Genomic DNA, 16,681 nt, shown 5'->3' with positions numbered 1-16,681 from the left:
TGCAGAGGGCAGCTGTTAATGAATGGGCTGCAAAAGCCTCCTCATCGTTCAATTTACAGCCAGTCTTGTACATAATAATTCTGCTGCTTCCAAGGAGGCACTCTCAATCCATCTATCTATGGTACTTATGTGGCCCTCATTACTGTAGTATCTGAGGGCCTCACAATCTTTAATGTATCCTCACAACACCCCTGCAAGGTAGGGAAATGCTATTCTTGTCATTTGCCAGATTCACAGAGTTTAAGGCCCGAAGGTCTAGTCTGATCACCTGTCTGTCACATCCGATGAAGTGAGCTGTAGCTCACGAAAGCTTATGCTCAAATAAATTTGTTAGTCTCTAAGGTGCCACAAGTCCGCCTTTTCTTTTTGCGGATACAGACTAACACGGCTGCTACTCTGAAACCTGACATTTGACTCAGTTACCCCTATGTCAAGCCCAATAACTTGTGTCAGATAAAAGCACATCTTGAAGAGAGACATCTAGTGTTGATCTGAAGACACCATGAGATGGAGAATCTCTCGTTCGTTTGCTCCAATGGTTAATCATTGCCACTGTTATGGGCTTAGTTTCTAAACTGCATTTTTCTGGCTCAGCCTCAGTGGCGTACTGAGGGACAAGGGCTAAGTGGCTTGATCAGTGTTGCATAGGGAGTCCTTGGTAGAGCAAGGTATTGAACCCACTGAGTCCCTGGTTAGCACCCAACCACTGCCCATTCTTCCTCGCTGAAGCAGGAGGTCTTTGAGAGTGCTCCACTTAGGAACGGTGCAATTGGTGTTAGCATGCTGGAAAGACGAGGCCTTTTTCATATGTCTCCAAGTGATGTCTTAAGAGTGCGGAATAGCAGCTCCAACCCTCAGGTGGGCAAGAGCTCTGCTGAGCACACCTGAGGAGAGGAGGGGCAAAGGTGGCTTGAAACTACCCTTCCACTCCCCTGATCCTGTGGGCATCTGGCTCAGCTCCTGGCACAGTGTAGAGCAGCCCCAGTGTTGTCACCCCAGTAGGGATCAGCAGAGAACAGCTTGCATAAGCCACACCCTGGGGTGATATAGAGTCAGCTATGCTGGATGGGAGAGTCCCCCACTACCCTGTTAGGCTAGAGAGCAGTGCAAAGTCTAGAATCTAGCCCACTGTATTTAGTCCAATACTGTGTTATTGGAAAGATATTGACAAACTGGAGGGAGTTCATTGAAGAGGAATGAAAATGATCAGGGCTCTGGAGAGAATGACTTATTATGATGGATTTAACAGAGCTAGAAACATCCAGTTTGGTTAAGGGATGATTAAGTGGGGACCTAACAAGGGTAAAACTATTTGAAGGGTGTAAACACCAAGGATGAAGATGAATTATTGAGGGTAGTGCATGGGAATAGAATAGAGAAAATCCAGGCTGCAGATGAGGAGAAGCAGCCTCAGATAGGCTGAGGAAATGTCTTCCCAGGACGCAGTGGAAGCTTTAGGCCATCATCTAGGACTTTTACAATTAAGCTGGAAAAAGACTCGTATATGTGCAATAGGAAACATTCCTGCCATGGCAGGAAGATGGACAGAATGATCTAATAGGTTAATTCCACCTTTAACTTTGATCCTCGCTGTCTCTGTTCGTGTCTGTTTCATGCACTGCATTTCGCCCAGTGTATGTAGACAGCTCAAATTTCTGCCCCGGTCTCACTTTGTAAAAGCTTTCTCAGTTTCATCATTTTGACAGGCTTACTCTATTAAATCATCCATTCCCACTGGGTTTGGGAGGCAGGGGAGGCACATGCTATTAAAAAGTTCCTGACAACATCCCTCCATACAGCAAATCGAGGCAGGGCAGCAGAGTTGGTTTTAATGATGCTTGCCAACATCGTATCTTCTTTTTCCCCCTTTTATTCTGAGCAGATGTGTAACAGGGCACCCGGGGAGTAAAGGGCAACCAGACGGGAGGCACCAGGCACTTGCTCCACTGCTCATTTGTCTGATGGAAGAAAACTGTTCTCTCCAGAGTGGTGGTTTGTTTTGGAGCTCTCCAAGGTCTGTGAAGTGCTCACATTACCCTCTCTCATCAGTGGCTGGATACAGGAACAAGGTTATATCCTCTTCCCCTTCTGACTCTCACTAAGAATCAATGCAGAGGAACTAATTGTCTGCCTTGTTTAATAGATGAACCTGGGGCTGCTTAACATTTGTTGACTATGTTAAACTCTGAAATAAATGGAATCATCATCAGATTTTTAAGTAAAGCTTATGCGCTCAGAAGCAGCTTTATTTGAACTAACTGAGAAGGCAAATGTGTTTAGTTGCTAACCTGCGGGCAAAGGGGACCATACTTTGCATTCCTTTCAATGTTACTTACAAATAATCAAGCAAATCAAGTCCCCCAGAACACTAGTTTTGGGGCCCAGGGCACAGGTCAGACACATTTGCATAAAAAGCCAGGCTCTCGTAAATTACAGTGATGTCTCAAGAAACACTCACCCCAGTGCTGAATCAGAAAATGTGAACTGAAGTCACAGCCCTTGAGGGGATTTCAAAGGCACTCAGTACCTGCCTGATGCTACCACTTCTCCTTGAAAGAGGTATCAGAGAAGGGGACAAGGTGTCAGATTTCCTGGGTTCTGTTCTTGGACCTGCCAATGACTTGTGGCGTGACCTTGGGCAAGCTCCATCATCTCTCTTTGCCTCGGCTTCCTCATCAGGACAACCTGTCAGGAGTAAATAATTAATAACTTGACCAATATTTTCAGACCTAGGGTGGAAAGGCACTTTAATAAGTTATTACATTTTTACTTTGGAAATCAGGTACTGAAAGTGTTCATAGACTCATTGATTTTTTAAGGCCAAAATGGACCACTATGCTAATCTAATCTGACCTCCTGAATAACACCAGCCCTTAGAACCTCACCCAGTAATGTTTGCAGCAAGCCCATAAGTTCTGTTTGAGCGATAGCATATCTTTTAGAAAGATATCCTGTCTTGATTTAAAAGCTCTAAGTAATGGAGAATCCACCACATCTCTAGGTAAATTGTTCCAATGGTTAATTACTCTCACTCTTTTAAAAATATACTTTATTCCTAGTCTGAATGTATCTAGTTTCAGCTTCCAACCAAAAGCTGTTCTAACTTTTTTCCATTAGATAAAAAAACATCTTCTACCAGAAATCCCTTCCCCATTCAGGTACTTGTAGGCCATGACTGAGTCACTTCTTAGTCTTCTCTTGGATAAGCTAAATAGATTTTGCTTCATAAACATCTCACTGTAAGATATGTTTTTCGAACCTCAAATCATTTGTGTAGCTCTTTTTTGAATCCTTTCCAATTTGCCAACACCCTTTTTGAAGTATGGAACATCAGAACTGACATAGAATTCCAGTAATGGTCTCACTAAAGCTGTATTCAGAGGTAACACCATTTCCCTACTCCTATGTGATATTCCTCTGCTCATATGTCCAAGCATCACATTAACCTTCTTAGCCCACAGAACTGCATTGGGAGCTCATATCTAACTGGTTACCTATGACCCCTAATCCTTTTCAGTGTTCCTGCATTCCAGAAAGTATTCAGTGCTGACTCTCAGGTACCCTGTTTGTGACTTGATCAATGTTTAAAATTAGGGATAGGTTGAGGAGCTGGAGTTCTGATCTAAGTTGGCTTAAATTAGGCAAGGGTTCAGGGTTTGGGTTGGAGGTTGAGCCCCATTTGGGGTTGGGGTTTCAACTGCCATATCTTGAGAGCTCTTCTTGTAAGATTTCAGCCCCAAATGACAGAATCCTTGGAAATCAGCTGTTCACAGGAGACTCCTGCCATCTTCTGCTAAATCCAAACCACATTTGGAAAAGTGGCTCCCTTTGTGCTTTGCTCTGACCTGGAATAAAAGCTGGGGGAGCAAGTTCTGATCTAGGGATTCAAATCCAAGCCACCCATCCCTGAAATTTGGGGTTCTATTTCAGTTTCGAGTTGGGGATCCATCTCTGTAATACACAGAAGATGGCATTAGGCTTATAAAAATGGACTGATATTACTCCTCTTATGATAGCGACATTCAACAAGTACACAGCAGAGAAATGGTGCCAGAAAAGAGGTGGGAAAAATTATTTTAAAATTCATGTCAAGAAGACGGGGGAGGGAGGAGGAAGATTATGCCCCCCCCAACCCTTGGAGTGGAGCAAAAGGAAAAATATACCATCAGGGTAGCAGAAGGGGGTAAAATTATACATGTGAGAAGGGGAGAGACAAGAAATTTAGACAGGGGGAGATGAGATTTTACTGGCATGCATGTGAGTGTGTGTGAGAGAGAGAGACTTCTGTCCTCTGCTGGACGGAATGTTAGACCAGTTCAAATCTGTGCAATTCTGCTGCCCTCTACTACCCATAAAGGTTTCTTAATATTACGCACAGACTCATAGAGGGTCTGCCCTAATGCCACTAGAGATTACAGATCAAATGGAAAGGGCCTGCAGGAGAAGACCCTTAGTTTTGTCCCTATGACTCTAGGGCTGTGGAATTACACGATCCTTCTCCTACACCATTGCACAAGATCCTTGAGTTACTGTGGGACTAGCACAGAGGAGTCTTAGATACACCCAATAAGGACCAGTCATAAATGGCTGGTTGTAAGAACATAAGAACGGCCACATTGGGTCAGACCAAAGGTCCATCCAGCTCAGTATCCTCTCTACTGACAGTGGCCAATGCCAGGTGCCCCAGAGGCACAGTCGCATCAAAGTATGAAACAGCTCAGAACCTCTTTGAGTGACTAGGCTGATGATGTAATTTTCAAAAAGGGATATTTATTAAAAATTAATTCAAATAGAAAAGCTCACACTACTTAGAAGTGACTGAGAGATGCGCTGTCTTCCAAGGAAAGGGGAGGCTACAGTTTTACAGGAGGCCTAGGATTTGAATTGCCTCTAAACTAGCTTCTGCCATCTGCACCGTCCTTCGTTGATTTATTATTACCCAGGTTCTACTCTTTGGTTCTGTTGTTTTACATTTGCCCAATCTTAGTTGTTAATGAATAGACAGAAAGGAAAAATGCATCAGAGCAAAGCCCTGTCCCACCCTGGGATACAGCCTTGTAAAGTCCTGGTGCTCTAGTATCTCTTCAGGTTTGTTTCCTGTAACTCATCAAGACAGTAGCTGTACTTCACAGAGAAATTATCTGGGTCCAAACTAGGCAGGAGGCAACTAACTCTTGGTGAGAGGAGTCTGCACAGAGCAGCTGACTCCACTCCTGTGCTTCAACCACAGCCATGCTGAAACCTGATGTTTAAAAAGAAACGGATTTTCACAGCAAATTAGTTCCATGACTATTACTGCAAATGCTCCTCGGAAGGAAGGCCCTACATTCCAATCCTCTACCTTCTCACTGTAATATAACAGGTTGATCACTACACCTGGGTCCTAGAGAGGCCTCCTATGGCAGTTTCCAGCCTGCATGTTCAAATAGCTACATATAATCTTCAGAGAGATTTCTGTATTGCAGTGTACAGAATTTGACCAGCGGAACAGGCAGTTGCATTATTTACCATTTCATACGTTAAAAACAGCAGATGATGGCACTGTGGGTATTAGTGTGTCCAGCGGAATCTGTTGTGCTCCTGGTGAAGAAGCAAGCATTTCCCCCAGGATTTCAATCAATAGAATGCTTGTCTTAATTCCTATTATTTGCCTGTTATTCTCTTCTTTTTGAGTTTCTTATGATGAGAAAACCAACACTCTGTGATGTGCTCCGAGCTCTTTCATTGCTCTGTTCTGTGCCAGTCACTGGAGCAGCAGCTACAGCAAAGATCTCATGCAAAATCCATCTGGTTTAGGGAAACCCAAGATTCCTCAAGGAAAGGGAACACTGAAAAACACCCAGCTGTCTTGGGCCATAGTTGGTTCTTTCCAACAAGATACTTGAAGGCATTATGTGTGGCTTAGCCTCATGATGGTGACAAAAGCTACTTATCCAGCTATAGTAGCATTAAAGCTTCCCAGGCATAAAGGGCTGGAATGCGAGTGCTTATACTTCTGATACAGACAGCTTTTTCTCCAAGACATCTGGCTTCTGTGGTGCTTTGTTTACAAGACAAACAGGTTTATGCTACTCTCAAGCTCAATAGGATCATGCCAGTGTAACAAAACCTCCTCTTCATGCCTGAGAAGGAGGCAGAGCAGTAACCTGTAGCAGTAACCTCTCGCTACTTGCCAGGGGTGGAATTATGGAAGGGTGTCCGTTGACTAGAGAACTTCCAAGGGTGAGGGAGTTGGGGTGGAACCAAAGGCTGACTGTCAGACTGCTGAGCGGAGAACATGCTTCATCTAATCAGCTCTGGAGCAGAGCCTTGCCTGCCGAGGCTGAATAAATTACCATGATATCTGCAACAGCTATGTGTTATCTTCTGTGCGCCCCCCGCCCCCGGCCAAGCCTGCCCCCTGCTGGGCATGTGACAGTTGCTGATATTAGCCTCGTAGAATAAAGTTGTCTCTGCCATCACAACCTACCAACATCAGGAATAGCAATGGAGGGAGGGAACAAAGCTAATGAACCTTTGTTCCCATTCCGCGGGTGTCTCCCCAGCTCTTAGTGCTTGCTCTGACTCACTGCTTCTTTCTGGGGGTGCCTTTATCCTCCCCATTCCTCCAAACCCCTCTCTTGTAGCTGAACTTAACGTGGTCTAGCGATTGGAGCAGAGCTGTGAGAGTCAGGTTTTCAGGGCCTATTCCCAGCCCTGGCACTGACTCACTGAGTCTGGGCAAGTTGACTAAACTCTCTGTGTCTCAGTTTCCCCATTTGTAAGATGGATAATACTTACACCACCCAGGAAGGCTCAGTCAGTGTTGGCAAAGGGCTTGAAGCTCTTTGGATGAGTGCAGCTGTAAAAGTGCAATGCATTATTACCTGTGGCAGAGCAAAGCACCATCCTCCGACTAGCAGTGGTTACTCCGGAGAGAACTGTAGTCGGCTGCTCACACCCGATAGATTCCATGTGTTGCTGCTGAGATGGTGCCGCTCTCTGCTGGTCTGAGCAAAGGCAGTCACCGCTAAAAATAAAAACACATGACTGCTTCTCAGCACTTGTAGGCCAATTTTTTAAAGCGTGGATTTCACGGACATTCTCTATTAAAAAAATATAAGAGCAAAAAACCCGCTCCTATAAAGAAAGGTAAAACCAGAGGCCTCAATCCTGCATTGAGACACACCTGCCAGCCTCAGGGCAGCAGAGAGGCAGTGAGGTCTACTGAGGTGAGCACAGGCTGGGGAGCCTGGAGTTCCTAGACCTATTATCTGTATCACAGCAATGCCTAACGGCACCGCCTGAGATTGGGGCCCCGCTGCGCAAGCTGCTGTGCATACATGGAAAGAGTCAGTCTCAGCTACAAAGAGGTCATAGTCCAAATAGACAAGACAAGAGAGTGGGTGGGGAAACAGATGCACACAAAGTAAAGTGACTGGCCCAAACTCATGCAGCAGGTTCGTAGCAAAGCTGGGAATAGCATCCAAGTCTTCTGAGTCCTAGTCCAGTGTCCAATCTACTAGACAATATTGCCTCTATTCCCAGCTCTGCCACTGATCCTCTCTGTGGCCTTGACTAAGTCACAACAGCTCTGTGCCTCAGTTTCCCCAAATGTAAAAAAGGTTACTAATACCTACCTCGTGGGGGAGGAAGGGATGTGAGGATGAATTTGCTCCATTTTGGAAAGTGGTTTGAATGTGCAAAGTGCTACATATTGTTACTGGGTTTTGGCACAATGGTTTTACATGGCACATCAATTCTTTAACCCCAGTTCAGTGCCAGCAAAGCTAAAAATTCCTCTGAATTTTGCTATCTGTGGATTACATCCAGTTAGATTTTAGGCTCAGTGGTGCTGTAGCATTGCAAGAAAAATAGCCGTACTTCAAAGGAAATCGCTGCTGAAATGTCATGTCTTCTGGACTGAGATTGTCAGCTAGGATGCAAATTAGTGCTAATTGGGATAGTGGCTTTGATGAGTCAAACACTAGTCCAGTGGGAATTGGATTAAGATCCCTAATTCATTCAATTTAGGCTTCTGAACAGATATCAGATGTTAATTACACGGTGGGTCACTACTGCCCTGGGTCATACTGGAACCCAGTGACTTAGAGGTGAAAGTTCTGTCTCCCATTAACACGTCCCTTGTATCATCCAATGACTCCAAATAAATGACATTGGAATATTAATTTCAGAGTGACTCACCTGTGCTTGGTGTTGCCTACATTCCAAGTGCAGAGTGCACTTTGCATGTGCTAAGTTCTATGTGAATACACAACCAAAACCCTGGAGAAAGTAAATAATTTCTACACTGGTAGGTCCCGCTACTTGACAGACTCATTATATAAAAGGATGCAGGTTTATGATGGGAATAAGCCCATTCTTGTTTCCACTTTTGAAGAGGGGCAGAAATGCTTTGGAAATAAATAGGGACAAGCAAGCCAGACTGGAGACTACATGAACCCACATGGTCCGTCATCCAAGACACAAACTGATCTCAGAGAAGATCTATTTTGGAGGAAGAATGACCTATGTCCTTCCTACTCTTTTTCATTTAGCTGCTGCTCTGCCCTGCCAGAAGTAGAAGCAGAATAATACTACAAGAAAGGCTGTTTTGGTGAAAGTGCTCAGTGCTGCTCAAATACAAAGTTAGACAGTCTATAGGGCTGGTCAAAGATTTTCCATCAAAATATTTTTTGATGGAAAATCTGGGTTCTCAGTGAAATAAAACATTTCATGGCAAATGTCTGCTTTCCTTCAGAAATTTCAATTTTTCATTAGAAAACCTCAAATTGCCAGCTAAAAAACAATCTCTCCCCCCTGCCCCTGCCCCGCTAGAATTTTGGCAATTTTTTGCTGAAATTTTTCAGTTTTGGGGGTTTTGTCAAAGTATAAAAAGTTTCCATCAAAAAAAAATCCATGTTTCTGTCCAGCTCTATTGGTCTATGGTCCCAAGGATCTTTTTGTATAAGTCAAATGCAGACAATAACGTCCAAAAATGATAGGTTGGAAGTCTGAATTTCAAGCATTAAGAGGTTTTGCATTTGTGGGTAAATTTGTTTGTTTGCATACATGTATCTATACATGTGGATTATTGTTGCAAGGCTTCCTGGGGGAAGTGTACTTTACCAAGGGATACAATACAGTGTCAGAAGCTGTTTTTCTGTTCTCGTGCAATTGCCAGCTCTGTTTTGGAGACCAAAGAAAGTCAGAAAGTTCAGGCAAGGTGCTTACATGAGCCTCGAAAGGTTTGCTCCTTTGCTTCCATCAGTGGAGTATGCTTCTCACTGGGCACGCGACACCTTCATCTTGCTCAACTCAGTTCTCTCCCCACTGAAATGATTTAATTAAAATGACCCTCCCAGGAGCAGGATGAGTAACCCCCCCTGAGTAATGAGGGTGATGGAGCTCCGTTGAGACATGCAATCAGTCCTCCGTGACTGAATGAATTGGTTGGTCCTATGCAGCAATCTTTGAATGTGACAGAAAAATAGGAGGAAGGGGGGAATTCACAAAGAATTCTCACACCTTATAAAACAAAAGAACCAGCCTGGAAGTGCCCAGGATGCTAAAACAGACTGTTTGGTTGGGGCAAATCTGTCTGTGTTATGAATTCACCCCTGTGAAAGGTGAAGAAACATTCCCTAAGGAGAATACCCCTCATCTTATGATAAAAGGCTCCACTTCTCAGTGTAGCTGGTACCTGAGCAAGGAAAGAGGACGACATGACAAAAATGGAGGAGGTCACGCTTTTCGAGTCTTCTTTGGAGAAAAACATGCTAGGAGGGTGAAACCTCCTAATTATTGTTTGAGCTGACTGGCATGAGCTTTGGGGAAGACTGTGGTGGTTAGAAGAGCATATCAGCAAATGCACACAAATGAGGAGGCACCAGGACAAAGAAACGACAGGAAAAACAATGCGTAAAACACAGACACAGCTTATGCAAATGTGAGTCTATGACTTTCCAGACACTGACTGGGAAATAAATTTGATTTACTTATGAGCCCCTTCAGCAGCAACGGGCTGTCTTTTAAGGCCCCCGATAGACCTGGTGTTGGTCCTGCTTTGAGCAGGGGATAGGACTAGATGACCTCCTGAGGTCTCTTCCAACCCTAATATTCTTTGATTCTATGGCCTAATCCAAACTCACTCCTCCCTTCCTCAGCTCCTGTTTTCTCCACCTTAGGTCATGGCCAGGATATTCAGAAGACTAGCAAGTTAGTGAAGTCTTCCATTCAACACATGTCCTGTAAATGAGGCTCAGGACATGGTTGATGAACTGATAAGGGTTGTTTTGAACTTGTCCTGAGTGAAAACTACTTTTTGAATATCTTATGAGCTGCACCTTTCTTGGTCTTTTGGATGCTATGATATATGGAGATTTGTCTCCTATGTACCCATGTGAAGGAAGGTCTGGGAGGAGAGGAAAAGGAAACATACTGAAATAACTCTTAGATTAGGCTTACTTATTGCTGTCCTTACAAGAGAATGCAACTTTCCCATCTACACTCGTAGAGGTAGGGTGAGATAAGAGATACCAGATAAAGGACATTTTGAGATGGTAGAAATACTCCACAAGAATCAACAGATGGGATCCTTGATAATAAAGAACCATGTGGTCCGATGCTGAGTATCACTCTCTACCAGGAGGATCTTCTGACACAACAGAGGCCACTTTCTACATCTTAAAGGAGTACTTGTGGCACCTTAGAGACTAACAAATTTATTTGAGCACAAGCTTTCGTGTAGCTCAAATTTGTTAGTCTCTAAGGTGCCACAAGTACTCCTTTTCTTTTGCGAATACAGACTAACATGGCTGCTACTACTTTCTACATCTTGCAAGCTACCATCCTAAACCCATTTCTTCTTGACACCAGGACCAGCTGAGACTGGCCAATGGCCTTTTTCATTGGCATCCGGCCACTTGTAGTTGGCCAGGAGCACAGGCATGCCAGGAGGCATTATGGACCTCTTCACTTAGTACTATGGGCTGGATTCCTGCCCAATGTGACAAAGCTCTGTCCTTGTCTCCGTGGGTCCTGCGTTTCCTGGTGGATTTCGCTGGTGACCCTTCACGTAGCCCTTCTCTCTCTAGAGGCAAAGGTCACAGCCTACTGAGCCATTTTCATCATAAGCCAGTGAGGGAGGTGAGGAGAAGCTATCCTCCCTTGCATAGACTCTGCTGTCTCCTAGTCTCAGTGATTAATCAGGTGGCAAAAGTGGGGAGCCCGGGCCCACCCTCTACTCCAGGCTCCAGCCCAGGGACCCTAATAGTATCAGCTATGGTAGCTGACTTTTTAGAAACAGGATGCATACAATTCCCTGGGCTACTTCCCCACAGCAGCCCCCACTTCCTCAAGATCCACTTCACTCTTACCAGAGGGCCTCCTTCCTTGTGCCTGATATGGTGTGTACTGCTCAGTCTCTCCAACAGCGCAACTTCCTCCTACAGCTGCTGACATGCACACCCACCTGACTAACTGGGAGGCTTTTATCTAGTTTCAGCCAGCCCCTGATTGGCTTCAGGTGTCCCAATCAACCTACCTGTCCTCCCTGCCTTCTGGAAAGATCTTAATTGGCTGCAGGTGTCTTAATGGACCTGGAGCAGCTGCCATTTGCTTATACTGGTAACAGGGATTTGTTTAGCCTATGGCTAATATATCTGTCTCCTATTACTTTACTATAGCCATCTGGCCTTGCCCCGTCACACCAAGCATATGGAAATTTCCTTTCATGCCTGGCATTATGGTGATACGCCTTTGCCAGTCAAAAGAAGAACTGCAGCCATTTAGAACATACTCTGAAGCTTGCACTGGAGAAAATGCAAATGTCCAGAGCCTCTCTCTGGCTTGGATAAATAGCCACATCATCGTTTTAGAAGGGTGAATGTTGTGAGCACCAGTAGACTGTTAGGCAGCCTATGTGACATGAGCCTATTGGGTCCATCCCTTTCTCAGTGGACAGGTTTCCAGATAACAAAACCCACTGCCATAGCTGGCTCCCTTCTGAGAATCACAGCACAGACAGCGTGGGCCACAGAGTCTGAACTCCCTGGTGACCCATCGAGAAAGTACCTCCTGGTGAGGCATGCAGAGTAGGGAATCTTGTGTACTTCACTGTTTAGTGTGTGTTCCACATGTCATCTCCAGTACCAAGTCCATATAAAAGGATAATAAGCTTGTTACAGGTGCCAGCTAAGGGGCTTAGTCATTTGTGGCTTATGCTTTTACCATTGTACATTTTGGGGTCAACCCCACTAAGGCTGCCTACAGCTGAACAGCCACTTCCGTGCTATACCTGCACTATGGATATACAATGCACTCCACACTCCAGGCTCTCAAACAGATGCTTTTCTAAGCACTACTGTGTAACCCCATCCTTTGGGTGGAACAGGCCTTCATGTTTCTACAACACTCAAAGCAACAAACAATTTTTTTTCTAAAGTGAAAGCTCTCGGTACCTATTTTTCAAATTCCCTTTTGAAAACTGTTCTTAAATCTTGTAGCTTAATTTGCATGTTTTTTTTTTTAATTTCTCATCCTCTCTGGATTAAGAATTGAATCTGTTCCATGCAGTATTTACCTGCTGGAGAAAGACTTGAGTCTTTTTCTGAAGTCCCCAGATCATTGCATTTCAGCTTCTTTCTCCCCAGCTGCCTCAGCCTCTTATTATTTCCTGGAAGGAAATGTATTTCATTTGGTAGCAGTTACTAATCTGTCAGTCAGCTTCTCAGGGATATTGAATCTATTACAGAGAAAAACCTGCTTTTAAATTACATTTCACATTAAACTACCTCATTACCTCCGAAGTGAGATGAAACACAAATTTATATGTATTTTATTGTACTGCTTAATATCAGTCTCCATTCAGCGGAGCTGTGTTTAGCCTAGAAGATTACAGACCAGGCAGTAACCAAAAAACGGACAAAAAGATTTACTCAAGTCATGTCAAAGAGACCTCATAAAGCATACGCAGATCACAGTGCTGCCCCAGTACTAGCCTGTGAATTTATCCTGCTGGATGAATGGGGGCATTTTATAGATTGGGCAGAAATGATATGTAAGAGGATTCTATCTAGAATAGGTGTGTAAATTACTGGTGCTTATCTGTGAGTATTTCCCTTGCATATGCTGTCTACCCACTTACAACCTATGGCAGAGACTTAGATTACCTTAGATTCAGAATTGCTTTGGGCTAAAGAAACAGCTCACCTCTATTGGGTTGCATTTATGTACCTGGCTGGGACCATCAGTGGGAACGGTCTAGAAATGGACACTTCAGCTACAAGTTTTTAAAGCCAACCTTCCTTTTTGTGGATGCGATTGGTGTAATTTAACTGCCTGATATGTCTTAACTGTCTGTCTGTTTTATATATAATATTTCTAATGGGTCTGTCTAGGTGACAGTCAGAGAGGCAGACATTTAAGGGCATGATTTTATGGCCTGTCTCTCTTTCTATGCCTGTGATTTTGAGGGCACAAATTCTGCAGGCATAATTGCAGTCAGCCTATAGGGCAATTGCACCCACAGCCATTTGCACCTATAAAACCATGGGCCTGATCCCAATCCCAATGAAAATTTTTCCATTGAGCTGTTCAGATCAGGCATTGTTTGTGCAAACAACAAGGGTGGGCCGCAGCCAGGATGAAAACCAGGCACTCAGTATGCAAAGAAAAGTGATGAAAAGTTAGGATGAAAACCAGGCACTCAGTATGCAAAGAAAAGTGCATTTCTCAATGCTCAGACATTGAGCATATCCCCTCTGTCAACATTATCCTCCACGTCTCATGCAAACATTGTATAGGATTTGCTTGGAGTGAGCTAGGTTTATACCTCCACTACTTCTCAGAAATGAGATCACTACCTCAGATCACTACCTCAGCCTTGAGGTCAAAGCAACTCTTTCCAAGAGGGGTTTGTTGGCCATTGAACCTTATCTTATGGGCCAGTGCCAACTACATCTGACTGAGAGGCAAATTCAACACACACAAAAACCTCAGCTGATCTAAGACATTCAGCTAACCAGAGCAAAGCAAATAAACTTACCTGTGCAGAGCCTAGCATAGCGGGTCCTGGATTGGGGTTCCTGAGTGCTACCGTAATATAAATAATCATTATAAATTGGGGTTAAGACATTTTTTTTCAGTAGATGATGTTTACACTTCAAGATTTTTTTTAAGTTCATGCTGCATAACTAGATCACCGTTCACACTGTTATTTTACCTAGAAGTAATAAATAAAGCTGGCTTTGTTTGCATGGGTGTATTTCCAAGTGAGGGAAGATGTGCAGAGCCAGAATCTCATTTTTTGTGCTCAGGGCGCCCCGGCAGAATGTTACGCTTAAGGTTTTGGTTAGGAAAACACTCTAGTAATTAACAGGAATAGGCATCCTTATTGGCTTTTCCCATGAGAAGCACACAAGTCAGTTTGACTTTTCATACATTGCCTGCAAATCCAAATGACATAGACACTCCATAAAGGCTAGGGCATCAGTACAGGCTCCAGGTAGCAACCTGTATCTCCTGGGCCTAAAATAGTGCCTCAGAGCACTAGGGGATCTCGGTGGATGCAGTTCACAGTTCCTTGCTGGTGGAAGTTGCTGTTAAAAATTAAAAATCACTTAGACAAGTTAGATGTCTTCAAGTCACCAGGCCTGATGAATACTCATGGAGCTGACTGCGGAGATATCTGAGCCATTAGCAATTATCTTTGAAAAGTCATGGAAGACAGGAGAGATTCCAGACGACTGGAAACGGGCAAATATAGTGCCAATGTATAAAAAGGGAAATAAAGACAACCCAGGGAATTACAGACCAGTCAGCTTAACTTCTGTACCTGGAAAGATAATGGAGCAAATAATTAAGCAATCAATTTGCAAACATCTAGAAGATAATAAGGTGATAAGTAACAGTCACCATGGATTTGTCAAGAATAAATCGTGTCAAACCAACTTGATAGCTATCTTTGACAGGGTAAAAAGTCTTGTGGATGGGGGGAAGCGGTAGACGTGGTATATCTTGACTTTAGTAAAGCTTTTGATATTGTCTCGCATGACCTTCTCATATACAAACTAGAGAAATGCAACCTAGATGGAGCTACTATAAGGTGAGTGCATAACTGGTTGGAAAACTGCTCCCAGAGAGTAGTTATCAGTGGTTCACAGTCATGCTGGAAGGGCACAATGAGTGGGGTCCCACAGGGATCAGTTCTGGGTCTGGTTCGGTTCAATATCTTAATCAACGATTTAGATAATGGCATAGAGAGTACACTTATAAAGTTTGTGGATGATACTGTGCTGGGAGGGGGTTGCAAGTGGTTTGGAGGATAAGATTAAAATTCAAAATGATCTGGACAAACTGGAGAAATATTCTGAAGTAAATAGGATGAAATTCAATAAAAAAAAAAGCAAAGTACTCCACTTAGGAAGGAACAATCAGGTGCACACATACAAAATGGCAAATGAATGCCAAGGAAGGAGTACTGCGGAAAGGGATCTGGGGATCATAGTGGACCACAAGCTAAATATGAACCAACAGTGTTACACTGTTGCAAAAAAAAGCTAACATCATTCTGGGATGTATTACAAGGAGTGTTGTAAGTAAGACAGGAGAAGTAATTCTTCCACACTACTCCGCGCTGATTAGGCCTCAAGTGGAGTATTGTGTCCAGTTCTGGGTGCCACATTTCAGGAAAGATGAGGACAAATTGGAGAAAGTCCAGAGAAGAGCAACAAAAATGATTCAAGGTCTAGAAAACGTGACCTATGAGGAAAGATTGAAAAAAATTAGGTTTGTTTAGTCTGGAAAAGAGAAGACAGAGAGGGGACATGATAACAGTTTTCAAGTACATAAAAGGTTGTTACAAGAAGGAGGGAGAAAAATTGTTCTTCTTAACCTTTGTGGATAGGACAAGAAGCAATGGGCTTAAATTGTAGCAAGGGAGACTTAGGTTGGACCTGAGGAAAAGCTTCCTAACTGTCAGGGTGGTTAAGCATTGGAATAAATTGCCTAGAGAGGTTGTGGAATCTCCACCATTGGAGATTTTTAAGAGCAGGTTCGACAAACACCCGTCAGGGATGGTCTAGATAATACTTAGTCCTGCCATGAGTGCAGGGGACTAGATGACCTCTCAAGGTCCCTTCCAGTCCTATGATTCTATGCAGTGGGTCTTCTGGCTGTATTCCTTTCTATGCTTGCCCCAGGCCCCTCGCTCTATTTATCACGTACCACTATAGTGGTACATTTCATTACACAGAGTTTGTTGCTGATGTCAAACCAGACACACCTACCTACACTGTTGTGTTTTGATTTCCACTGCAGTTGCTCCACATCCACACAAGAGCTATATAGATGCACTTACTCCTTTCCATCCCACCTTCTTCTGCCCTCCAAGCATCATGTCTTCGCTACCAGCTTTGTGGCTAAAGAACCCGTCCATGTAGTTCTTAGTAGCACAGGAGAAGGAGAATTTCTGGTTTCAAATGTAAGGAAAGAAGAACACAAACCCTGATAGATTCAGCAGCTGGGACCAACCCTTATTATTCAGGGAAAGATTATTAAAAGTGACACATTGCCTGCCACTCCAGAGATCTAGTCTGGCACTCCTTCATTCTCCCAGCATTAAACAGAGTCAATTGTATTTCAGTCCAGCCAAGCCCTGGTAATGAACGCCTTCGTGTCAGTTAGGAAACCCCTAGGGGGG

This window comes from Caretta caretta, chromosome 10 (assembly GCF_965140235.1).
Source record: "Caretta caretta isolate rCarCar2 chromosome 10, rCarCar1.hap1, whole genome shotgun sequence".
Lineage (NCBI taxonomy): Eukaryota > Metazoa > Chordata > Testudines > Cheloniidae > Caretta > Caretta caretta.
The sequence above is the reverse complement of the archived record's forward strand: the minus strand, read 5'-3'. Positions refer to the sequence as shown.